Raw genomic sequence first — 27,627 nt, 5'->3', positions numbered from 1 at the left:
GCGATGGCAATGCAGTTAATCCAATGCATTAATTTCCTGTGTCCTCTGAAGACTGGGGGTGGGGTGAGGTGGGGTGGGGTGGGGGAATTCCTCAGGACCACCAAGTGGGTGAGGGTGGAGCTGCCTGAGATGGAGTGCCTGCCTGCTCCTCAACCAAAACACTTTCCATTTTGTCTATTTTATTTTATTGGCCTTCCTCATAATAACCTGATTAAAAAGATAAAGATGTGAAAAGGGCCTGCTTAAAAAAAAAAAAAAAAACAGTGTGAAAACAGAATCCACGGTAGTAATACGAAGTTAAAGGAATGATGGGTGTATCATTTAAAGCCAAAGAAGAAAAAAAGGAAAAAACAAAAAACACAGCTGGCATTTATTGATTATTGCTCACCAAGCACTGTTTTTAATTAATCCTCACAGGATCTTAGAAGTGAGTACTATTCTTAGCTCCATTTTACAGAAGAGGTCCAGAGAATTTGAACAAACTTGCTCACACCAGACAGCCAGTAAGTAGTCCAGTAGATATTTAACCCCAGGAGCTTTGACATTAGAACATGTGCACCTAAAAACTGCATTGTGCTACCCAAAATGTGCTGACTCCCCCCAAATCTCTCTATGTGTTTGTACTATCACATCTGACCACTGGGATCTTCATCCCTCTTTCCATCTCTGTGCTCTGTATTTTGCCATACTCAATCTGTTCCAATGTTATGCCCTCAGAAGAGCCATCCTGAAGAAAACCAGTTGTTGTCCAGTCAAGTCTGACACGTGACAACCCCATGTGTGTCAGATTAGAACAACGGCTCATTTTCTAGAACTAGATCACCAGGCCTTTCTTCTGGGCTGCCTCTGGGTGAACTTAAATCACCAACCTTTCAGTTAGCAGCTGAGTGTGTGAACTGTTTACATCATTCCCCAGTCTAGAATAGCACCCCCTCTGGTCGTTCGGGTTCTCTTACTCTGTTTTCTTTCTTGGCTCTCATTTCAAACTGGTAAATATTGCATATGTATTTGTTCATGGCCTTCAGCCTGTGGACCTCCAGAATGTCAGCTCCTTGAGAGCGAGGGCTTTGTAAGTCTCCAGATCACTGTGCCTCCTTCAAGCTGGACTATAACAAGGCTCTGTGGAAATAAGCATCATAAGGAGATGCAAATGTTGAAGAGGAAGGAGGAAGAGCTGGACTGAGCAAGCCAAAGTGATATGGGGTAAGAAACCTAGAATGTGGGGTCAAACAGCTTAAATTATCTTTTAATAATTTATTTTTTTATTTATTTTGCTTTAAGTGAAAGTTTACAAATCAAGTCAGTCTTTCATACAAAAACTTATGCACATATTGCTATGTACTCCTAGCTGGTCTCCCCGGATGAGACAGCACACACCTCCTCTCCACCCTGCATTCCCTGTGTCCATTCAACCAGCTCCTGTCCCCCTCTGCCTTCTCATCTTGCCTCCAAACAGGAGCTGCCCACATAGTCTCATGTGTCTGCTTGAGCCAAGAAGCTCACTCCTTACCAGTTATCATTTTCTGTCTTATAGTCCAGTCCAATCTCTGTCTGAAGAGTTGGCTTTGGGAATGGTTCCAGTCTTGGGTTAACAGAGGGTCCGGAGACCATGACCTCCGAGGTCTCTCTAGTCTCAGTCAGGCCATTAAGTCTGGTCTTTTTACAAGAATTTGAGGTCTGCACCCCACTGTTCTCCTGCTCCCTCAGGGATTCTCTGTTGTGTTCCCTGTCAGGGCAGTCATCAGTTGTAGCCGGGCACTATCTAGTTCTTCTAGTCTCGGACTGATGTAGTCTCTGGTTTATGTGGCCCTTTCTGTCTCTTGGGCTCATATTTGCCTTGTCTTTGGTGTTTCTCATTCTTCTTTGCTCCAGGTGAGTTGAGACATCTTAGATGGCCGCTTACTAATGTCAAACAGCTCTGCTACCAATTAGCTGTGTGAGTCAAAGCAAGTTTCGTAATAGGGGCATTTATACTCATAGTACTATTGTGAGGATTAAATCAGCTAGCATCAATAAATGCTTCTTTACTACTTACTTCATTTTTTTTTTTTTTTCTGCTAGAGCAGTTCCTGGAAATACAGCTAAGCATATAGCAAGCACTGAATGTATATACCAGATGATGGAATGCTCATTTATAATTAACAACTAGAGAAGCTGTGTTGTACTACAGAAAAAGCACTGACGAAAGAGTCAAGAGGCCATCAACTAAATTCAATTCTGCCATATGACTAGATGTGTGCTCTTGGGCAAGTTGCTTTGCCTTTTGGGTTCATATTTCCACCTGGGTAAAACAAGGAGGTTGACCACAATGACAGATGAGTTGCCATTCATCTCTAAAATCTATGAAATCGAAAAACAGCATCCCACAGTCGACCTGGCTTCTCTTGGATTTCTAGTAGCAAATCATCCCACTGTGATTGTAACAGGAGCCTAGAATGATTTATTATTATTTTTTGCTTCCAGTCCAAATAAAACTTCTTAGTACTACTCATACAAAAGGATAACAGTTGGTGGCTTGGCCAAAGGATACACATTTACAATGGACGATTAATCCTCTCTCTTATCTGGGTCTCTGAGGGTCGTTCTGGATTGGTGAGCCGGCTGGTTTGAAGGAATTCCATCACCCCATGTACTTGCCCTCAGTGAATGGGAAAGGAATGAAATGTATTGATGTTGTCTTGGAGACTACTGTTCTAAGTCCACCTTGGAGAGCTTAATGGCTTTGTTTTTGTTGCTTGGGTTGGGTCATTGTTTCTTTTGACGTGCTGATTTATTGCAAGAGGCTGCTGCCAAGGATTTGCTGGTTTGGGAAGTCATATTGGTGACCTGATGTGAAAATTCTGTGTTCTTAACCATCATCTCCTTAACCATCACTTTAAAGCAGGCGATAGTTGACCTTTGTCCTGTACTCAAAAACCTAAGCAGCCGTAATGACTTCTAAGAATTCCACAGAGTAATCACTGTTTTTGTGAATTAGTGTCCTATGGCCAATGGACTAGCAAACACATCTCACTTGTAAAATATGTATTACCTAAAAACTCACCATTTGTTTAACATACACAAAAAAATGAATGAGCGTATAACATTTTTCAGTTTCCAAAGCATTTTCAGGTATATTATTTGATCCTCATAAAAGCTACATCAGACTGATATTTTTACAGTTATTATTATGACCCATTTTTTTGTGAGGTATCTGAGGCTCAGAATGCTTTTAAGACTTGACTAAAGAGACCTGGTGGTGCGGCGGTTAAAGCGCTTGGCTGCTAACCCAGAGGTTGGCAATTTGCACCCAGCAGCCACTCTTAGAAAGGTGTGGCAGTCTGCTTCCATAAAGAGTGTAGCCTTGGGAGCCCTATGGACAGTTCTACTCTGTTCAAGTTGACATTGAATTGATGGGGACGGGCTTGGGTTTCTTTTAATGATGCAGATTAGGGCAGTGGTGGTTCAATGGCAGAATTCCTGCCTTCCATGCGGGAGACCCTTGTTCCATTCCCAGCCAATGAACCTCATGCACAGCTATCTGTCCCTGTCTGTCCGTGGAGGCTAGTGTGTCGCTGTGACACTGAACAGGTTTTAGCAGAGCTTCCAGACTAACACAGGCTAGAAAGAAAGGCCTGGTAACCAACTTTAGAAAATCAGCCAGTGAAAACCCTATGGATCACAGCCATCCAATCCACATCTGTTCGTGGGGATGGTACTGGATTGGGCAGCCCTTTATTCCATTGTGCATGCGGTTGCCATGAGTCGGGGACCCACTCTAATGGCAGCTAACAACAACAATGACATAGATTAAAACCAAGATCTTCTGACTCAAAGCCTTGGAGCAGAGTTGAAGGAGAACCAAGGAGATTGGAAAAGAACCAAGGTGCAAATCCCTATGTAGTGCAAAACGAGAGACAGCACTTTTTGCAGCATCCTCTCAACCTCCTTACCCCCACAGGGGACACAGAAACTCCCTGGGGAGGGAGGCATGACAGCAGTAACCAGCAACCCACTCATGGAAGTACCAGGAAAATAAGACTTGGGCTGCTTTCTGGCCCTGTTCCTCAATAGCCCCATAGCAATATACTGACCGTGTGTGTGTGAGCACGGGGGTGGCGGGGGGGTGGCGGGAGAGAGTTTGAAGGATCCCTTCTATGAACTCAGCTGGACCTAGGTTTGAAAACTCAGCTATGCCAACCTGGTAACTGTGTCACCTTGTTATTACTGTTAGTTGCCATCATGTTGGCTCCGACTCATGGTGACCTTATGTGTAACAGAACAAAATGTTGCCTGGTCCTGCACCATCTTCATGATTGTTGGCATGTTTGAGTCCACTATTGTGGCAATTGTATCAATCCATCTCATTGAGGGCTTCCTTCATTTTCCCTGACCCTCTACGTTACCAACTATGATGTCCTTTTCTAGCAATTGGTCTTTCCTGATGACGTGTTCAAAGTAAACATGTCAAAGTCTCGCCATCCTAGCTTCTAAGGAACATTCCAAAACCCTACGAAATACAACAGAATTATATGACTTGAGTCTTTTCCTCTTTCTGTGCCTCAGGTTATTCTTGGATAAATAAGCATATCTCCCTTATAAAGCCATTACAAAAATCAAATATAATAATATACTGTGAGTTATAATATAATAATGCACACAAAGTGCTGGGCAGAGCCCATGGAACAGAATAGTAGCTCTTATTTATGTGTGATTGTGAAAAAATCACTTCATTGGACCTGTTTCTTTATGTATAAAATAAGGTGGTTAGACTAGGTAAATTATAAGCTCTTTTCAAGCACCACATATATGACTGTGTTCCATGGAACAGGAACAGCTGGGAGTGGGATTGAGGTGAATCTATAGAGTGATGTGTCACTGATATATATTAAGATGGGTGGCAGGCTCTTATGAGAGAGTTGGGGATGGCTGTGGTTACTACAGCTCAGTGACAATAAATATAGTATTAATAATATTATATTAATAAAAAGCTGCCTTTTATTGAGCACCTGCTAAAACATACATTAGCTCATTAATCCCTCATAAAAAACCAAAAACCTATGGATAGGTTTTTGGAGTGTAGGCTCCACCTCAAAAGACAGCAAGGCGGCCATTCCTACTCCCACACCTTTCAGCCCTTGGTCAATGAAGAAATTAATATTACTCCATTTCACGTATGCAGAGAAATCAAAGTTCAAACAGGCTGACTGACTTGTCCAAAGTCACCCAGATTATCACTCAGCTCATCAACAGTGGACCAAGCCACCTGGCTGGTGCCCATGCCCTTTGCAGTATGTCGTGCTGGCTCTATTCATTAAAGCAGCTGTTTCATCTCTATCTGACCTTTGTTTTCCTTATTCCAAGTCAACTTTCTATGTTCATCCTTCTACCGCAGAACAATGTAATGCATATTTTACAAACGTACCCTCTGCTGCATTGTGTGATTTTGTAAGAGTGTGATCTATTATTATCTACTTAAATCTATGTCTTTTTTGCATAATTCAGCATTTTAATACTCACTTTGAAAAGTGTTTTGAGTCACTTCCCTGCAAAGGTGCTGTATTAAATTACATTCATTATTCTTGCTAAATGTAGACAAGTCATGGTTCAGGTGAACTAGAAAGTAACTCCCATTATCCTCAGCACATTCCATCACATTCGTTACTCTAGGTGACATTTATCAGCACAGCATTTAGACATTTTAAAGAAAGGGGGGAAAAATCACTTTAAATTCCAAAGCATTTAACTAACGCTGAACCAAATTCTGCAGGTGAAGAAGACACTTGGTTGCTACAAGTTACACACATGTTGAGTGAACTTTTTTGGAGCATAACAAGTAGGCATAAAAACACATGCTAAAAGCCAGAATATGTGAACTATCTGGTGTGACTTACATTGCACCAGGCTTATCGCTATGTCATGTTATTCATAATAACAAATGACTCCCCTGTACCGTGGATACAGAGGACACGTTGACATTCTCCTAGTTCACCTCTGCCACCTCTATCTGGAGGTGTAAAACCTCCATCTTCTAAGGGACATACCATCTGGTCACACAGCCTTTCTACCATCCCCTTGGCTGGAATTTACCAACTTCACCTTTATTCATGGAGAAATCATAGTCTTACTATTGACCCTAACTCCATCCTTTATGGGTATTGTGAGGAGAGTCAAGTGTCTTAGACTGGGGCCCCCAGAAGCAGAGGTGAAGTTTCAAATGCAAGTGATTTATTATGGCAGTGCTTCCAGGAGAAGATGGTACAGGAGTGGGGGAAGCAGAGAAAGGAGGAGGTCTCAGGTGGAGTCCTGCCGAACGAAGACAGCTCCAGCCTTATCCTGTTGGGAATCTCTGGAGTGTAGGCTCCACCTCAAAAGATAGCAAGTCGGCCATTCCTACTTCCACACCTTTCAGCCCTTGGTCAAGTGCCTCTGAGCCTGGGCAGGTGTGTGGTATGCTCCCAGGGTCACTCTGAACCTGAAAACAAAGATGCTCCGTTAGCCTGGGGTTGTCCTTCAAAGAAAATGTAGAAAGTGGTTCTCCATGGCACTGGGTTGGTGCACTGGGTACTGTTGGAAGCTAAAGCCCAATGAAGTGGGGAGGGACTTACAGACATGGTAGAAGGCATCAGAGGGAAGAAGGGTGAGGGTACCGATAGTACCACTAGAGAAAGAAAGCCAAATGAATCGAAACTATCCAAGAACCTAGCACTATAATTCCTTGACATTCTTCCATTTCAACAATGTTATTAACACCCTAAATCAGTAACCCACTTCCATGTCCACTTTCTACATCTCAACCATCTTGATGCCTATCTCTGTAGTCTTTAACTCTCCACTTTCTGCTCCATCATATGCGTTAGTTATCTTCCTTACCATCTTCAGTCCTCCGTGAACATAACACAAAATAGGATGGTCATAAAATTTAAAGAGTATGAATAAATGCTTTGTAAATTGTAAACCTCTATATCAGTGTTAAAGAAGCCCTGGTGGCACAGTAGTTAAGCGCTTGGCTGTTAACCAAAAAGTCAGGGGTTCAAAACCAGTGGCTGCTCTGCAGGAAGGAAAGATGTGGCAGCCTTGGAAACCCTGTGGGGCAATTCTACTTGGCCCTGTAGAGTCACTATGAGTTGGAATTGACTCTCTGGCAATGGCTTTTATACCAATGTTAATAATTGTCAATTACTAACATTCCTTCAAGAACTGTAGGTTGAGTTCCTATCTTGTATTTAGCACGTTTCCTGGTGTTTCTTTCTGATTTTAACAAAGCTCTATAAGTGTAGGTTGGATTACAGGGCAGAAAGCGTAATTGTGAGAACATCGTAGTGATGCAAATTCAGGTGGATGCGGGTTTGGATTAGGAAACTACAGGGGGGATTCAAGGAAAGAAAGAAATGGGATAGTTGCATAGGCTTGTGACTCGTTAGATACTGATAAGAAGGTCATGGAAAGAAAAGGCACATTTGATACATTTTTTTCCTATAGAATACTCCACCTGCTCTCCAGCCTAACTAACATTTCTCCATTTTCCCCTCACACCTTGCTCATACCTTGCAAAACTCCTTGGAACTGAGCTTTCTTGCCTTCGTTTCTCACTTTCCCTCTCCTCTCTTCCAGCAGAGTTCTCCCCCAATGGACCCCTGACAAATGCGCAAACCAAGCTGAAATGGGGAGGCCTGGGCAGTGTAAACAGACATGCTCAGCTGATAACTGGAAGGTTATAGGTCTAAGTCCATCCAGAGGTGCCTTGAAAGAAAGGCCTGACAATCTACTCCTGAGAAATCGACCACTGACAATCCTATGAAGCACAGTTCTACTCTGACACACGTGTGGTTACCATGAGACAGAGTTAACTCAACAGCAGCTGGTACTAGAGGCTCAACAACTCCAAGGAGACCTGGCTTCTTTTGCTTTGCACCTTATCAATGCTTCTCTCACACCTTGTAAATCGCTTCTCACAGCCGATTGCAATCATTTCTCACGTGTGTGTCCACCTCATTAAGCCATAAACTCCTCAAAGACAGTAACATGTTGGATGCATCTTTGCTTCCCCAGTTCTTAGCACAGCATCTTGTCCTTGAATGTAGTTAAATATTTGTTAAATCAATAAATGAATGTAATCACAGACCAAATCAGATACCAGGTAATACATTTATCCCACCCAAGGGATCTTACTGACACTGGGAAGTTGGTGGAAGAATCCTTTGTAGTTAATCTTACTGACTTTTTTCATAATCTGAAAAAAAATATATGTACGGCCTCTTCTACAGGAGACCTCGTGGTGCAGTGGTTAAGTGCTGGGCTGCTAACCAAAAGATAAGTGGTTTGAGCCCAGCAGCCAATTCATGGGAGAAAGACATGGCAGTCTGCTCCTGTAAAGATTTACAGCCTTGGAAACCCTACGGGGCAGTTCTACTCTGTCCTGTAGGGTCACTGTGAGCTGGAATCCACTAGGCAATAAGTTTTTTTGGGGGGGTGGGGTATGGCCTTTTCTAAATTAGAATTTGCATTTCTAACAAGTTCCCAGGCGATGCTAATGATGCTGGTTAGGGACCAATTCTGAGACCACTGTAGAGCAGTGGTTCTTAAAATTTATTATACATAAGAATCATCTGGAAGTCTTGCTAAGAATGTAGATTCTGATTCAGTATATCTGGGTGAAAATGCAAATTCTCAGCAGAGGTTTGAACCGAACGAACTGGTTTGGAGCCCTGCTTCTAATACTTTAATGCATTTGATCCCATCAGCACTGATGTGTCTGGTCCTGGAAGAACTCCTTCCTTGATTACCAGACTCCTCCACACTGTAACCCTCAGCTTCCAGAATACTAGATGGGTAGCTTCAGATGTTCTCTGGTCCGGGGCATCTCCGTTGTGTGTTCACACCAGCTCTGATAGGAGAGGCTCCTGGCATAGGTGGTGGTTGTGTGTCATTGAGTCAAATCCGACTCACAGGGACCCTATAGGACAGAGTAGAACTGCCCCAAAGGGTTTCCAAGGCTGAAATCTTTATGGGAGCAGATTGCCAGGTCTTTCTCCCACAGAGCAGCTGGTGGGTTCGAACCACTGACCTTTCAGTTAGCAACCAAGAGCTTAACCATTGAGCCACCAGAGCTCCTTCCTGATACAGGAGAGTCAGCTTATTAGCAAACCAAGCTCCCTCCTGGCTAATGAGCAGCTTCTCATGTGGCTGAGGCTGCTGAACTTCACAATTGCCCTTGAAAATTAGCTTTTTTTTTTTCTACCCAATTAGGATTTATCTGTTCAAACAATGGTAGGAATATATTGATTTACTCCCAACTTTCCATTTTTCAGAAGGACTTGAACACTAATATCTGAATGCCTGTAATCAAGGAAGCCATGTGTAGCAAAGAGCACTCATCCGAGAGAAATCTGCAAATGCAAACCCCAGCAATGCTCAGTCAAAGCTGCTTGACCTTTGAGTAAGTTATTGAGAATCTCAGCTTCCTCAACTGTGAATTAGGGGTCATCTGAACTGGCCTTACAGGGTAAGGATTACAATTCATGCAACCCATAGTATAGGACCTAGCTAGCTCTGTTGTTTCTCAGCAAGGGTACTACTGGCATTTAGGGTAGGGACAATCCCTCTTTGTGCAGTACCGTTGCATATATCATAAGACATTAAGCATCTCCGGAAGCCGGACACTAAATGCCAGTAACACCCCTGGCCATTGAAGCAGCCAAAAATACCCACACACATTGCAAAAAACCCCATCATAATAAGAGACAACACTTACCAAGTGTGACTGCATGCTAGGAAGTGGTCTAAGAACTTTATTTAATTCATCTTACTTACCCAAAACCCATCTTATTTAGTCCTCATAAAAACCGTATGAAGCACTGGAAGGTCAAATAAATTGCTAGGTTATTCAACCAGGAAGTGGATGAGAGGGTTGGCAGGCTTGGGTGCTTAATGTCTGTGCCATCTTGCCTGGAAGCATAGTAGTAGGTGCTCAATAAATGTCCTCTTCGTCCCTCCCTCCCAGTGCAGTTTCATATCCAGTTCCTCTGGCTCACTCCTCAGAAAGTGACTCTTAAATTTTGCCCTCACACCTCCCTCAGGAGGCCACAGGTGCGTGGCCTTCATTGGCCCAGGTCCCATCTTCACTTTTTCTAGTGAGGGAGACAAATTTGTCTTGCTGTGACATGGCTTCGCCTATGGAGGGCTTTCACTGGGGATAAAAGAGTAAAATATTAGCCCCCATGTTTTTTCCTCTCCTTTGATTCTCCTTCGCCTTCCTTTCCCCCAGGACCATCCTTTGCTTTGGGTAGAACCATTCACTTGGTTATTGTTACTGCTGCCTTTGGCTGGAGGGGTTTTCAAAATAAAGCCAAAGTTGTGAATCCTTCTAAATAAAAGTCAAGAGTCTCTAACTACCAGTCCACCTGATATAATGCAGAAATGGCTCAATTAGCTCTAACATTTGGGAGCAGACAAGCTTTCTGCCACCTGCTACCTGCAAAGAATTGGTGTTGCAATGGGGTTTGAGGTGATGGGACTGGGGGTGAGGCAGTGTCACTAAGGTAAGGTGCTCTGCAGGTAAGGTGCTCTGCAGGTAAGCGGCAGGAAGATCCCTACACTTAACGGAAAAAAGACCTTCTAGTTCACCAAGTCACCTGATAATGTCAGGCAAGTTACTTCTAGAAATAAGAAGACATCAGAATGGATGCTCCTTAAGCTCTTTTCCAAGGGGTCCTGGTGGCACAGTGGTTAAAGCGCTTGGTTGCTAAACGAAAGGTTGGAACTCACCAGCTGCCCCCAGGAAGAAAGATGTGGCAGCCTGCTTCCATAAAGATAAACAGTCTAGGAAACCCTATGTGGCCGTTGTACTCTGTCCTATAGGGTTGCTTGGAGTCGGAATTGACTTGATGGCACACAAAAGCTCTTCTCCTTAATCTTTTAAGATTCTGGTAAATTCCAAAAAGTAGGCCCAAAGTCAGTAAAGAGGCTACAAAGACAGGGGCTAAGAAGCGTGCTGGCAACAAGAGACAGAGTATGCTTTGTGCTTGGTGCATGCTGGAGATGTGGAGCGTAAAGGCGAGTGACAGTCTTCCTCCCCAGAAGCACTCACAGCCGATTCTCTAGTTATTGGTTTAAATGAGTAGGAGGGGAAAAATTGTAGGTTACATATTTTTTATCTCCATTTTTCCAGATTCCCGAAGGTTGGTCGAATAGGGTGGTGTTGGATCATTGAGGGACTGGCACTGGAATCTAGTGCCTGCAAAGTGGCCCCAATGTTCCCATAGATGCCATTGCCACGCTCTCTCTGAGATGACAGTACTAAATATATATATTTATATACATATTATATATGTATATGTCAGTATTAAGAAGCCCTGCACAATGGTTAAGCACTAGTTGCTAACCAAAAGGTCAGCAGTTCAAACCCACCAGCCGCTCCACAGAGAAAAGCCCCGGCAATCTGCTCTTATAAATACTTTAGCCTAGGAAACCCTGTGGGGCAGTCCTACTCTGTCCTGCAGGGTCGTTACAGGTCAGAATTGACTCAATGACACACAATAACAACAGCATATCAGTACCAGTTGCCGTCGAGCTGCCCCAGTGAGTCAGAAGCAGGAACTGTGCTCCACAGGGTTTTTAATACCTGATTTTTCTGAAGTAGATGGCCAGGACTTTCTTCTGAGATGTCTTTGGGTGGACTCAGAACTCCAACCTTTCAGTAAGCAGCTGAGTTTGTCAACTATTTGTACCATCCAGGGTCAGCCTCTGTGTCTATACATTTATGAAGCGCTGGCGGTACAGTGGTCAAGAGCCGTGGCTGCTAACCAAAAAGTTAGCACCTTCTTGGAAACCCTATGGGGTAGTTCTACTCTGTCCTACAGGATCACTATAAGTTGAAATCGACTCAATTGCAACCAGTTTTATATATATCTGCGTGTGTCTATGTATATGTACACATGCACGTACATGTGTGTGTATATGTATACTGTTTTGCACAGCATTTTAGATAATATATAGATATTATCACATATAGATAATATAGGTCTCTCACATATGAAGATTCTGACTCATAGCGACCCTATAGGACAGAGTAGAACTGCCTTATAGGGTTTCCAAAGAGCAGCTGGTAGATTTGAACTGCCAGCCTTTTGGTAAGCTCCTAACCTCTGCACCACCATTGCTCCGTAGAAGATACAGTTACTCTCATTTGAAGGAATCTCAGAAATCACCTAGTGTAAACTTCTCAGGATGCAGACGCAGGACCTGATGTCCAGAGGTACAGTCGCTTGCTCAAAGTCGCACTCGCTCAAGGTTCATTCAGTTGAAATCCAATTTCCATAATTCTCCAAGCCTACCTGATGTCAAACCATGGACCAACAACGTGCCGCAGACTATGCTACTTCTTTAAGCATTATCATCTCCATTTTACAGATAAGAAAACTGAGTCTCAGTGAGGTCATAAACAACTTGACTTCCCAAGGTCACGCAAACAAGTTCATGCCCTTTTCAGCTACATTATATGGACAGCAATGACCCATCACTTATAAAAATGGGTTCCATTTTCTAGAGCAGAGACATCATTTGATAGGATGTACCATTTGATTCCATTTATGTAGGCTGGTTTGTCAAAAGCCTTTAGGGAAGGGAACCTCTGAACCTGTATTTCTGTCAGTTGCACTGGTTCTGGTTTCGTGGTTATGGGAGTTAAGTTGTACCCCTATGACATTGAAATATCCAGAAAGCAAATCAGAAGATGAAGATGAGGGGTCTCTTTACAGGCTTGTCTTATGCAGAGATTCCTTGGCTCTGGATAAGCCCCTCAGAAACATGAATGGCCATTTTAATTGCCTTTATGTATGAGAAGGCAGGAGAGCTTGGCTGCTAACCAAAAGGTCAGCAGTTCAAATCCACCATTTGCTCCTTGGAAACCCTGTGGGGCAGTTCTACTCCGTCCTGTAGAGTCACTGTGAGTTGGAATCGACTCAAAGGCAAGGGGTTTTTTTGAGTTATGAGAATGCCAGGTAATTTTCTGATAGCGGAAGCTGAGTCTGCAAGAATTCTACAGAGACTAGAGGGCCCTGAGACTTGCATAAAGAGCAAGAGGTTTTGACAGTTTACCAAACGAGGTGGCTCTGGGAAGTTGTAAAGCCCGTGTAGGGGAGTCTTGTTCCTGGCCACCAGTGCTTACTGAACCCCAAAATCAAAGATTCCTGAAAAGTCAAAACTGATTTACTCTAAAGACCATCTATCCTAACCTTCTCATGAGGACTCGGTTTGGGGCAAGCCTCTAGAGTCAGATTGCTTGAATTTGGGCTGTGCCATTTCTTGCTGTTTCGCTCTAGGTAAGTTAGTTATGTCCCTGTTGCTCAATTTCTTCATAGGTTTTTAATGAGGAATGTATGTATTTCTTAGCTCAGTGTCTGTGCCATACAAATCTCTCCATGAATGCTAGCAACAATCATTATTATTATTGGTAAGGAAACTGAAGGATGGAGGGGGAAGCGACTTGTTCAACACCACTCAGGCACTTAGGTGCTTGGGGTGGATTTGAACCCAGTGCTTCTCACCTCCAGTGACGTGCTCAGTGTCTGCCTGTCCTCCTAGTTCTCGAGCTCCCCTCCCCTCGTTGGTTTTAGAATTCTGCATTCAGATTCAGGTTGATTGGAGACTAAGCATCTGTAATATTATATATGCCAAGAACTGGCTTAAATGCTATTGCATATTTCATCCTCACAACTACCTGTGATGTAGTTATTTTTATTCCTAGATTTATATACGATGACTCTGAGGTTCAGAGAGACTATGTCACTTTTCCCCAAGGTCACACAGATAGCAAAGGCCAGGGAATCCATACTGGTGAGTCTATGGTCTTTTTCTCCGGCCCCAAAGCTGAGAGGTGCAGGGATGCTAGCAGAACACGAAAAGGACTTTTCTTCCTGCCAACCACCTTCACACCCTTGTTTCCATAGCCCTGTCCTTCACTAAAAGGAAATCTTTGCCCAGAGCTGCCAGAAACGGACTGGTAGTACTCACTTTCATGTGAAAATCTCATTTTCCTTCAGGAAAGAAAAATCAGAAAGAAAGAAAAGAAGAAAAAATCTAAAATCAACACATGCCAGTATGTCCAAGAAACAAATCTAAATTCTATTTATTGGAGACAAGCTTATTTAAAAAGAAAAATACAGTTTCTGGCGTCTTCCTATGCAGAACTTCCACTGACTCTAATCCTTCTAGAATGGAAACCCAGGCACATCTTGCCTTTCCTGGTGATAATGATAGTGTAACACACTCTCAGTAAGGGGAAGCGAGCACTTAGAATCACTTGCCAACAATAGGACTAGATTTTCTTATTCATTCACTCAATCCATGCATCATCAGTCCTGATGCATACTTCAGGCATCATTCACAGTGTCTGCCTGCCAAATGGCCAACCTCAGAACCATTGCACCTTTGCACATGTTTACAAAATGACGGTCAGTGACTACAGAGCTGAACCAAGTGGTTCTCCAATGTGGAATACCAAGAGGATAGACGAGGTGACCTCAAAACTCTTCTAGCTCTGACATTTAAGGATTTTAAAAAATGGTTCCTAACGGAATAAAAGCCATGAGCTTTGTGCAGTAGATACTGTAGTCTGTGGTCAACGATATATACACAACTTCCACCCATCAGTCTGTTAACCAGTTCCTCACTCCTATGGCAAACGTGTACTGACCATTCCTCTGTGTATGTGTCAGACACCAGGGGATGCCCAGGCTAATCAACAAGACAGAACTGTGCACAGACATTGGCAATCTACTGTTTTGCCTTAAACTGCAATAGAAAACAATTTAAGTGGAATATGAGCCGTCTTCATCCTCCCCAGTGTTCAGATGCGGATCATCAGCCTTTCCTCCCGACCTAGCCCAGACAGGTCAAGTCTATGCCTCCTTCGTGCACCCTATATAAATGCCTGCCACAGTACCCACAGATCTTGCTGCATTTGTTAATTGCTTGTCAGTTTCATGCCTTCAAAACCAAGCCTCTTGAGGGCAGGGAATTGTTCAGGGAGTCTTTGGCACAGTAAATAACTAATATGACTACCAAAATCCCAAACCAAACACGTTGCCGTTGAGTCGATTCTGACTCATAGCGACCCTATAGGACAGAGTAGAAATATCCCATAGAGTTTTCGAAGCTGCCTGGTGGATTTGAACTGCCGACCTTTTGTTTAGCAGCTGTAACACTTAACCACTACTCCACCACGGTTTCTGAATGTGACTACAGTGAATGTATAAATGAATGTGTGAATGAGTGAGTGGTAAGTGACTGGATAGATGGATGCATAGGTCTTAGGTGCTTAGAACACAGGGCAGAGAAAAGCTTTCCACCTTTCAATGTAAGTTTAGCTTTCATGTCAGACTAGACAGTTAAAATGGCTTGACTTCAACTCCTAAATAGATCCCTAAACCTCCCCTTTCCCTGCCATGACAGATCCTTTTATTTTGTCTTCTCTCAAATGTCTCTGGTCCTGGTCACATAGGTCCACCACTTTGGTTCTCTCCAGATCCAGCTTCATATGCGGAGTTGCTCTTGGCTCTAGCTATTGTTGTCACCAATGACCAGGCCTATCACCACATGACACAGAGCCTGGGGCAAACTGTGACTCTTCAGTTGGCTTGACTGCCAATCAGATGTTTCTCCAGGCAGTTGCTTTGCTTTGTCCTGTCTACATGCCTTCAGAACAGGGCTTCAAGCCACTTCCTTCCAGTTCGAACCCCTGCTGAGAATTTGCTTTTCTAACAATTTCCCTGCTGAGAATTTGCATTTCCACCCCAGATATACTGAATCAGAAGCCACTTTTAACAAGATCCCAAGGTGATTCTTATGTATGACCTCCTGGGAACTTGTTAGAAATGTAAATAATCAGCAGGGAACTTGTTAGAAATGCAGATTCTAGCAGGGGTTCAAACCGGAATAAACCGGATTGATGCCCTGCTTTAGACTTCAGAGAAACCCAGTCCAGCTGCTTAAACTGAAGGCATTCTAGCACACAGGTCAGCAAATTGTGGCCTGCACGCCACATCCAGCCTGCTGCTTGCATTTGTAAATAGGGTCTTATTGGAACATCGCCAAGCTCATTTGTTTATGTATTTTCTACAGCTGTTTTTGAACTACAGCTGCAGAGTTGAGCAGTTGTAGCAGAGACAGTATGGCCTATAAAGCCTAAAAAATTTATTACCTGCCCCTTTACAGAAAAATTTGCTGCACCCTGCTCTAGCAAATAAATAATTTTCTGTAAATCAACACAGATGTATAAGTTAGTTGAAAACTTGCTGTGATGGAGCACCTGACTCTAGATTTGGCAGCAGATGGACCACCATGATTTTCTTCAATCTCACTCCAGACCCTGACATCACCAAGAGACAATAACTTTCTTGGCATTGGCTATTTGTATAGCAGAACTCAGACTATTCTAAATTTTATAAAGACAGAGTGAGAGGGGAAGGCAAGAAGGCAGGAAAGAAGGAAAGAAAGTAGGAGAAAAGGAAAGAAGGAAGGAAGGAAGGAGGGAGGGAGGGAGGGAAGGAAGGAAGGAAGGAAGGAAGGGAGGGAGGGAGGGAGGGAGGAAGGAAGGAAGGAAAGGAGGCAGGGAGGGAGGCAGGGAGGGAGGCAGGGAGGGAGGAAACAGGAAAGAATGCAGCAATACACACTTCTAATGCTAAAGGATCAACCCAAAGCTCGTGAGACCAGCCCAATACAGTAAAAAGAATATGAGGATTCTGAGTTCTCTCCCCAGTTTCAATACTTATACCTACATGACTGTGTACAACTCCCTTAACCTGAATCTTGGTTTCCTCATCTGTAAAATGGTGAGAACAATATTGACCTATTAGGCAGTATTTTCAATAAATGAGTGTGAGGCAAAGAGGAGAGAACCCCTATGCTTTGGAACCTGGGCAGAGGTCTTCCGAAGGTGTCTTTCCTTGGACACCCTGACTCCATGTCTTACAGTCACAAGTTTTCCTCATGGGTACTTTCTGTTTTATGACACTTTGATGTCGGAACAACACCAGTCTCTGCAAATGAGGTGCTAGTATGTGTTGTCACCAGCCCTGAAAATGTGTGGATTAGAAGTGGCAGAGAGTAAATCAGCGACATGGCAGGCACAAATCACAGCTGGAGCGCATCACAGCTGGGAAACCTAATTGAACTGAATGCCATTCACACGAAAGGAAATCTGGGAATCCTGCCAGCACCTTCCCAGAATAGTAATTTTTCATTTAAATTCACCCCATTTCTCCCCCTCAAGGCAGACCAACTTCTCTATCATTATCTTAACTGCCTAAGTCTCCCTCCCTCCCATCCCTGTGGCAGAAACGACTAGATTCTTCCTGGGCCTTCACAGATGTATTATTTGTAGACAATGGTACATCAGTTGGAAAGGAGCCCTGGTGGTGCAGTGGTAAAAGCACTCAGCTGCTAACCCAAAGATCAGTGGTTGGAACCCACCAGCTGCTCCATGGGAGAAATATGTGGCGGTCTGCTTCCTTAAAGATTTACAGCCTTGGAAACCCTGTGGGGCAGTTCTATTCTGTCTTGTAGGGTCGCTATGAGTCAAAACTGATTTGATGGCAATGGGTTTGGTTTACATTGGGTTTGCACATCAGTCGGGATGAGCACTATGCGTCTGCTTCACACAGGCAGGAAAAGAGACATGCAGCAGAAACCCAGGCTGTTTTGCCTAAGCTGCCATGTTGTCAGGGCCCCTGGATATGAGAAAGAAAGGAAAAGATTTCATATGGCCTTCATGGTTCTGAGACAAGTGGTTGTTCCAGGCCCATTGATGGAATAGAACAATCCCTGCAGGAGAGTAAAGGAGGCTTAATCCAGCTGCTATTGATCCAATATGGAGTGAGCCCTATGGCATTTCATGACTTCCACATTTTATATATGTAAGACAGCCTACAGGGATTAGGAAGTGTCTATGTCAGAAGTTCATCAGAAGTTTGAGAGCCTAAAATACCATTTAAGAAGAGAATATAATTTAGGTTTCGAGCAAGAGTGAATTTAACCCATATTTGACTGTTAAGACAACATATACTCTGGTGTACAATCCTAGAAATTTGCCAGCAACGTTAGAGATGTTGCTCTAGTATTCATTCATTCTGCAAACATAACTTGAATGCCTTTGATAAGTATTAGCAATAATACCAAAAAATAACATTTATATAAAGCTTCGAAGTTTATAGGGTACTTCATCACATTTGACTCATAAAAATTCTCTGAGGAGGAATCACTGCAATCCTTATTTTATAGGTTAGGGAACCAATTCTTCAAGAGAGAGCTCATTTTTTTCAAGGTCACGTGGCTGGAAATTGATGGAGCCTGTGAAAGGAATTTACATCTTTTGACCTCAGATCCCTGAATTCATGCCTGTTTGTTCCCCTCTTACTTTCGTTAACTGCCTCTTAGTTCTAAACCCACTTGTCTATTCTCCACATTCTGGTGGGAAACGATGCTTTGTTTACCGTTTTCTCAAGTCTGATTTACTTCTATAAAAATATTAAGGGGTTCAAATCTTCGGGAGTCTGGCCCTCTAAAGATCGACTCTTTAGATCAGGTTGGCAAACATTTTCTGTAAAGGGCCAGGTAGTAAATATTTTAGGCTTTGTAGGCCAAACTACTAAATTCTGTGAAAGCAACCATAGATAATGCGCAAGCAAATGAGTGTAGCTGTGTACCAATAAAACTTTATTTACAAAAACTAGTAACGGACTGGATTTGGCCTGCAGGGAGTTGTAGTTTGCTTACCCTGCTTTAGATCCATATCGCCTTCTGGTAACTTCTCAACTAGCAAAAGTCCTCAAACTTATGACTTATATTAGCTACATCGTTTCCTAATCATTCGTGGAAAATGTCCTAGTTTTCTACCCTTCAGGTCAAAGAAATCCCATACCAATTAAACAAAAACAAAAGGGGTGGGGGTGGACATACCAAGGGTCTAAATGATGACCAAGTGTCCAAAAGATATGTGGCTACCAACACATCAACAGAACAGTAGCTCGAAATTCAGGGTCTGCTGTAGAAAAGGGACCTAATGAGTGATTTTCTGCCATGAATAAGTCCAGGATGTAGGGAAATAAAGCAAGGAAAAGAATTATCATTTTTTGTTGTTGTTTTTTAAAATTTTATTGTGTGTTTGGTGAAAGTTTACAGTGCAAATTAGTTTTTCATTCCAAAATTTATATAGAAATTGTTTTGTGACATTGGTTGGGATCCTTGCATTGTGTCAGCACTCTCCCCTTCCCCTTTCCACCCCGAGTTCTCTGTGTCCATTTGTCCAGTTTTTCTGTCCCTTTCCACCTTCTCGGCTTTGCTTTTGGGTGTTGCCCATTTGGTCTCGTATACTTGCTTGAACAAGGAAGCATGTTCCTCACGTGTGTTATTGTTTGTTTTACAGGCTGAAAGAAGGCGGACTCAATAGCAGCTTCAGTTCTGAGTCAGCAGGGTGTCCAGGGCCATAGTCTCGGGGGTTCCTCCAGTCTTTGTCAGACCAGTAAGTAAGTCTGGTCTTTTCTTTGTGAATTTTAATTTTGCCCTACATTTTTCTCTTGCTCTGCCCAATACCCTCCTCTATTGTGATCATGTCAGAGCAGGCCATGGAGGTAGCAGAGCACCATCTAGTTTTTCTGGACTCAGGCTGGTGGAGGCTATGGTTCATGTGGTCCATTAGTCCTTTGGACAATATTTTCCTTGCATCTTTGGTTTTCTTCATCCTCATTTGCTCCAAACATGATGGGACCAATAGATGTATCTTAGATAGCCGCTTGCAAGCTTTTAAGACCACAAACACTACTCACCAAAGTAGGATATAGAACATTTTCTTTAGGAACTATGTTATGCCAGTTGACCTAGATGTACCCCAAGACCATGGTACCCAGCCCTCAGCCTCAGTAACTCAGTCCCTCAAGGTGATTAGATGTGTCTGGAAAGCTTTGAAGACTTTGCCTTGGTCAAGTTGTGCTCCCTTCCCCAATATTGTGTGTTGTCTTTCCCTTCATCAAAGTTAACACTTGTCTACTACCTAGATAGTGATTTCACCTCCCCACCTCTACCCTCCCTCAAAACCATCAAAGATTGTTTTTTTCTGTATGTAACCCTTTTCTTGGGTTTTTATAACAGTGGTATTGTTCAATATTTGTTCTTTCATGATTGGCTTAATTCACTCAGCATAATGCCCTTCAGATTTATCCATGTTGTGAGATGTTTCACGGATTCATCATTGTTCTTTATCATGTAACATTCCATTGTATGTACCATAATTTCTTTTTTTTTTTTTTTGCTATTGTGAATACTGCTGCAATGAACATGGGTGTGTAGATGTTTATTCATGTGACACCTCTTATTTCTCTAGGATCTATTCCTAGGAGTGGGATTACTGGATTGTAAGGAATTTGTATTTCTAGCTTTTTAAGGAGGCACCATATCGTTTTCCACAGTGGTTGTACCATTTTACATTCCCACCAGCAGTGCATAAAATTCCAATTTCCTTGCATTTGTTTTTTCTAACATTTGTTATTTTCTGTTTTTGTTTTGTTTTTTATTAGTGCTGGTAATGTTGGGGTGAGACGGTATCTCATTGTAGTTTTGATTTTCATTTCTGTAGTGGCTAATGATTGCGAACATTTCCTCATGTGTCTATTAGCTGCTGAATGCCTTCTTTCGTGAAGTGTCTGTTCATATCCTCTGCCATTTTTTGTTTGGATTATTTGCATTTTTTTAAAATTGTGCTTTAGGTGAAAGTTAACCACTTAAATCATATCAAAAATTCATACACATATTGTTATGTGACCCTAGCTGCAATCCCTGTAATGGGACAGCACACTCCCCCTTTCCACCTTGGGTTTCCGATGTTGATGCAACCAGCTCCTAACCCTTTCTGCCTTCTCATCCCACCTCAACAAGGGCTGCCCATTTAGTCTAGTGTGTCTACTTGAACTAAGAAGCACACTCTTCATAAATATTAATTTATGTTTTATAGTTCAGTCTAATCTTTGTCTGAAAAGTTGGCTTCAGGAATGGTTTTAGTTCTGGGTTAACAGAGATTCTGGGGGCCACTTCTTCTGGGGTTCCTCTAGTCTTTTTGTTGTTGAGATAGTGAAGCATTCTGTAGATTTTGGAGATTAGACCTTTGTTGGATATGTCATAGCCCAAAATTTTTTCCTAGTCTGTAGGTTCTGTTTTTACCCTTTTGGTGAAGTCTTCTGATGAGCGTTAAGTGTTTAATTTTTGGAGTTCCCAGTTATCTAGTTTATCTTTTGGTGTTTGTGCATTGTTAGTTATAGTTTGGATTGTATTTATGCCATGTATTAGGGCCCCTGGTGTTGTCTCTATTTTTTCTTCCATGATCTTTAATGTTCTAGGTTTTATATTTAGGTCTTTGATCCATTTTGAGTTAATTTTTGTGTATGGTGTGAGGTATAGGTTCTGTTTCTTTTTTTTGTTTGTTTTTTTACAAATGGGCATCCACAATTTGTTTACAAAAAAAAAAAAAGAACTGACTTTTCCCCCATTTAATGGACTTCAGTAGTTTGTCAAAGATCAGCTGACCATAGGTAGATAGAATTACATGTGGGTTCTCGATTCTGTTCCATTGGTCTATGTATCTGTCGTATCAGTACCAGGCTGTTTTCAACTACCATGGCTGTATAGTAGGTTCTGAGATCAGGTAGTGTGAGGCCTCCTACTTTGTTCTTTTTCTTTAATAATGCTTTGCTTATCCCACCAGGTGCTCCTTGGAAACTCTACAGGGCAGTTCTACTCTGTCCTGTGGGTAGCTATGGGTCGGAATCGACTCGACGGCAGTGGGTTTTTTTTTGGGGGGGGTGGGGGGAGTTGCTTATCCAGGGCCTCTTTCCTTTCCAAATAAAGTTGGTAATTAGTTTTTCCATCTAGTTAAAGAATGCTGTTGGTATTTGGATTGCAATTGCCTTATATCTGTAGATTGCTTTGGGTAGAATTGACATTTTCACAGTGTTGAGTTTTCCTATCCATGAGCATGGTGTGTTTTTCCATTTATATAGATCTTTTTTGGTTTCTTGCAATAGCATTTTGTAGTTTTCTTTGTATAATCTTTAATGTCCCTAATTAGATTTATTCCTAAATATTTTATCTTTTTAGGGGCTATTATAAATGTATTGTTTTCTTGATTTCCTTTTTGAAGCTGTCTTTTTTGTTATGTAGGAATCCAACTGATTTTTTATGTTGATCTTGTATCCTGACACTGTTGAATCTTTCTATTAGTTCCAGTAGTTTTTTTGTGGAATCTTTGAGGTTCTCTGTGTATAGGATCATATCATCTGTGAACAGTGATAGTTTTACTTCTTCCTTTCCAATTTGGATCCATTTTATTTCTTTTTCTTGCCTTATGATTCTAGTTAGGACTTGCAGCACAGTGTTAAACAGGAGCAGTGATAAATGTCACCCTTGTCATGTTTCCATTCTCAGGGGGAATGTTTTCAGCCTCTCTCCATTGAGAATGATGTTGGCTGTTGCTTTTGTATAGATGACTTTTATTATGTCAAGGGATTTCTTTTCTATTCCTATTGAGAGTTTTTATCAGGAACGAGTATTGGACTTTATCAAATGTTTTTTCTGCTTTGATTGAGGTGGTCATGTGATTCTTTTCTATTTATGTGGTGGATTATGTTGATTGATTTTCTAATGTTGAACCATCCTTGCATACCTGGTATGAATCCTGCCTGATCATGGTGTATTAATTTTTGATATGATGCTAGATTCTATTGGCTAGAATTTTCTTGGGAATTTTTGCACCTATGTTCATGAGAGAGATTGGTCTGTAATTTTCTCTTTTTTGTGGTGTCTTTGTCTGGTTTTGGTATCAGGGTTATGCTGGCTTCATAGGATGAATTCAGAAGTATTCCTTCTTCTTTTATTCTCTGAAATTGTTTGAATATTACTAGTGTGAGTTAATCTCTGAATGTTTGGTAGAATTCTCCAGTGAAGCCATCCAGGGCTACTTTTTGGTCAGGAGTTTTTTTGTTGTTGTTGCTGTTGTTTAACCTCTTCAATCTCTTGTTTGTTATGGGTCTGTTCAGATTTTCTATCTCAGCTTATGTTAGCTTAGGTAGATAGTATGTTTCCAGAAATTTGTCCATTCCCTCTAGGTTCTCAAATTTGTTGGAGTATAATTTTTCATAGTATTCTGTTATGATCCTTTTTATTTCAGTTGAGCCTGTTGTAATGTCCCCCATCTCACTTCTTATTTGCTTCCTCTTCTGTTCTTCTTTTGTCAGTTTGGCCAATAGTTCATCAATTTTGTTGATCTTTTCAAAGAACCAATTTTTGGCATTACCGATTCTGTTTTTCTGTTCCCTATTTCATTTATTTCTGATCTAAAAGTTATTATTTCCTTTCTTCTGATGGCTGTGGGAGAATTATCATTTTAAAGAACTTATTCAGCACCTAACAACAACAACATTATGAGCTAGGATCTGTGAAAGATATTTTACATGTTTCATAATTCTAAAAACCTTTTATAACTTTTATAGATGGAGAAAAGAACCTTGAGCCTTAAATACACACATTTTCTCCCCCTCAAAGCAGACCTTCTCTGGCATCATCTTAACTGCCTGAATCTTCCTCCCTCCCATTCCTGTGGCAGAAACATAGATTCTTTCTGGACCTTCACATGAACCATCTTGCCCAAGTTCATACAACTAGCAAGTGGTGAACCTAGAAGTCAAACTTGCTTCCGTCTAATTCCAAAGTGCACATTCTTTGTACTACTATGGGGCCTACTTGGAAATGAGCTAGCATCTCTAACTGATACAAGTGCTAGCTCTTCTGTATCCCAGCTCTGAGCACAGGATAGGAACTAAGGACAAGTTTATTACAGATACTATTGCACTGATCACCCGTTAGCTCAGCGTGCACTGCAATAAAAGATAGAACTGGATATTTAAATTATGCAGAATCATTTATTCAGAGCCACTGTCCTTTCTGCTGTTGATCAGCTCAATTAAAAAGGCATTCTGGTCATTTATAAGGGGAAAAAAATACACCACCAACCATGTGATTAATGAATGGGCAAAACCAACATCATGAAACTGTGAGTCAGCTATGGGCTAAATCAGAGGGCCAATCAGGTTCCAGGGCAACCAAGACATTTCCCAGAGCTAATAAACAGTAATGATGCTTGGTTTTATGTCTTTGGGCAAGGGTGCAGGGACAATGTCAGTGTTTAGTAACATATATCTCTATCACGGCATCTTTAGTTTTTCTATAACCCAGAAAACAGAGCTCAGAGGGTGGGAGGTGGTAAGCTCTCTTCTGAAGCAGGAATTATTTCGGATGGTTTTCTGTAATTGTGTTTATTTCATATAGCAGTGTGGGATCCTTGATCTGAATAAATCATTTGTCTAAAGAGTGTCTATTAATACTACTACAAGTAAAAGACAGTAAACCAAACTATTTGGGGTTTGAATCCAAGACCAGGATGAAAGAAGAATTCCCCTTTATTCCTATTTCGCTTAGAAGATTTGGAAGATTCAATTATTTAATACCATAAACTGTATTTTCCAAAATGTCATTTCCTGGAGAGTTGACATTCTAAGAAAAGTCTGTGGGTGATCCATGGGGAGAGAGGGATTGGGGGTAAGAAAAGCATCAATGGCCAAATATTTTAGGAAATTGTATTAAATATCTATTGCGTATAACTAACTACCCCAATACTTAGCAACTTAAGGTCACAAGCACTTATTGCCCCAAAGCTTCTGTGGGTCAGAAATCTGATCACAACTGAGCAGGGTGCCACTTGTACAGGATCTCTCATCAGAGTAAAGTCAAGCTGTCAGTCATGGCTGTAGTCATTTCAAGGTTTGACTTGGGCTGGAGAATTTGCTTCCAAGCTCACTCACATGACTGAGAGCTTCTACTTCCAAGCTTATTCATGTGTTTGTGTATAGCCCTCAAGTACTTGCCACACGGGCTTCACCGAGACTTTCAGAGGGTGTAACCACAGCCTTGCAAATGGTGATCCTAGCAAGAAAGAGAACCAGAGAATATCTCAGATAAAAGCCACAGTCTTTTTATACCCTAATCTCAGAAATGATATCCCTTCATGTCTGCCATATTCTATCCGTTAGAAGAAAATCAGAAAGTCCAGCCTGGACGCGACAGGACAGGGCTGCACAAGAATGTGAATACCAGGAGGCAGGGGTCATTGAAGGCCATCTTAAGAACTTTATACCACAGAACTCCTGGGTTAAATGAAGTTAAAAGGTTTCTTGAGTATAAAACTTCATAAAGCTTTTAATATCCAAATATGCCTTTGGCCTCTCCAGACTTTTATTACTTTTTATTAAAGAACCTGAAAGTAAATATTTTATGCTTGTGGGCTGTAGGGTCTCTGTCACAGCTATTCTACTCTGGTGTACGAACCCAGCCACAGACCATGTATAAAAAGAGTGGTATGTCTATGTTTCAGTAAAACTTTATTTACAAAAACATCATAGTTTTCCAACTACTGGGTTGCAGGATGTGACAGTAGCTGATATTATTCAACAAGAACAATTCTTGTCATGGAATCCCTATTCCACTGAACATACTGAATATTGCCATATATGCATCTGCAGTTTTGTCAATAAGTGCAAAATGTCTGCAAGCATAAAATGCTCTAAGCTTTCATATATTTGAATTTAGGTAGAATTACACTTACTGAAGTATCATTGTTTTTCTTGCTTGTATAGATTCATGGAGCATTTTGATAATTCGTTTCAAGAGGACAGAGTCCAGATTTGTCTTGTGCACCTACCACCATATTTCCCACGCCTGACAAGGTGTCAGAAACCTAACAGGCACTCAACTAACGTTTTTCAATAAATGCGTGGATGACTGAATAAATCCTAACATTCCATGTTTCTATTTTCTTTCATATTTGTGCTAGGACAACAGGTCAAAACTGAATGATGCTTAAAGGTATTATGCTGAGTGCAAAGAGCCAATCTCAAAAGGCCATACCGTGTGATTTCACTTATATGACATTCTTGAAAAGACAAAACTATACTGATGGTGGACACATCAATAGTTTTCAGTATTAGGGTTGGGAAGGATGTGATTATAAAGGGCTGCCATGGAGAATTTTGGGGGTTATGGAACTCTTCTGTATCCTCATCGCGGTGGTGAATCTACACAGGTGTTAAATTTCATAAAAGTGTACAGTTAAAAAGTCCATATTATTATGTAGATTAAAATATAAAAATGCAAAAAATTGCTGAAATTAAAAAATACCTAAATAAATAGAAAAACATACCACCAAAAAAAGTGTCCCATTTTAGACTACAAATTATCTAATCACTTGCCCATAACCTTCTGTCTCCCTGGGGATATAGCTCTGGCTCCTGCCATGGATACCAACACAACCTGTGGCCAGAGGCCATGTCTGGGATTCCACTCCAGAACAAGGGGCATTCCAAGGGGGGGAACACTAGTTGCCCAAAATAGTCCAGGGAGCTCTTGCCAGGCCACTGGATGTTATGTTGGACAAGTTGGGGGAGGAGGTCCATGTAGAGTGAATACCATAAAAAAGGCTAATGCACAGGTGCATGTGGACAGAGATAGGCACACGTATGCGTATTTATTTTTAAGCCATCCTCCAAAGTATTTTGCTTCCATTTGTCTCATGGAAAGAATTTAGAATGCAGTCATTGCTCCGCTTGGATTCTTGTATCATAAAAGGCTCTGCCTTTCTCCTTTAGAGTCCTTGCTACCCCTTCTCTTGTGGGTTAATTCTGTCTGACTGGCAGTTCCCATAAAAAATTCCTAATTTGGACTTGGCTTAAGGAGTCCACCCTTCCCTGGCATGCATTTAATGTGCACTTATCATTCAGTCCATCAACCTTGGCACATTGTTAGTAATTCTTTTATGATATTGACCACTTTCTACCTGACTTGACAGTTAATTTGTATCCTTTCTCTCTGTCCTAATTAAGATGCCCAACATTCTTATGGTATTTTACATCATATGTTATTGTATTTGATCCTCACAACAACCCTGTGAGCTTGTTCATTCGGTCCACGTTTTAGAGATGAGAAAAACAGATTCAGAAAGGTTTTAAAAAACTCACCCAAATTCACAGTGAGTAAAAGTTGACAAAACTGAGACATCTTGTAGAAAGGAACAAGGTCTGATTCATCTCTATATCCTAAAGAGTGCCCCTCTTATAGCAGGCATATAAGATATCTATATTTAATGACTGGCTGAATTAATAAACAAGCATATGGATGGCACAAACTGTTAAGCGTTCAGCTACTAATCGAAAAGTTGGTGGTTTGAATCCACCCAGAGGTGCCTTGGAAGAAAGGCCTGGCCATCTACTGCCAAAAGATCACACTCATTGAAAACGCTGGGGAGTACAGTTCTACTCTGACACACATGGGGTCACCATGAATGGAATCAGCTCAGTGGCAAATGGTTTTATAGGATCTAGCCTTCCTCATCAACTGTGGTCTCTGTCCTAATTCAGACAGGTTTTGAATTCACATTACAGGAGCAATGATAAAAGAATATATTCAGATCAAGGGCGAAATGTCTTAGAGTAAAGAAGACAGTCAGGAAGAATTAAGAGCTCCCACATGAAAGAATGATTGGATTTGGACTCTGTG

At 41.7% G+C, this 27,627-nt stretch overlaps 1 long non-coding RNA gene across 1 annotated transcript; it reads left to right on the top strand.

The window, feature by feature from the left end:
• The first annotated feature begins 250 nt into the window (after nt 1-250).
• On the top strand, nt 251-25,857 carry LOC111750085 (uncharacterized). Its single transcript, XR_010317832.1, has 3 exons — nt 251-1,203; nt 19,403-19,498; nt 25,713-25,857. It is a non-coding gene; the product is annotated as an uncharacterized LOC111750085 (long non-coding RNA).
• Nucleotides 25,858-27,627: the final 1,770 nt, after the last annotated feature.

This window comes from Loxodonta africana, chromosome 14 (genome assembly GCF_030014295.1).
Source record: "Loxodonta africana isolate mLoxAfr1 chromosome 14, mLoxAfr1.hap2, whole genome shotgun sequence".
Classification (NCBI taxonomy): domain Eukaryota; kingdom Metazoa; phylum Chordata; class Mammalia; order Proboscidea; family Elephantidae; genus Loxodonta; species Loxodonta africana.
The sequence above is the reverse complement of the archived record's forward strand: the minus strand, read 5'-3'. Positions and strand labels throughout refer to the sequence as shown.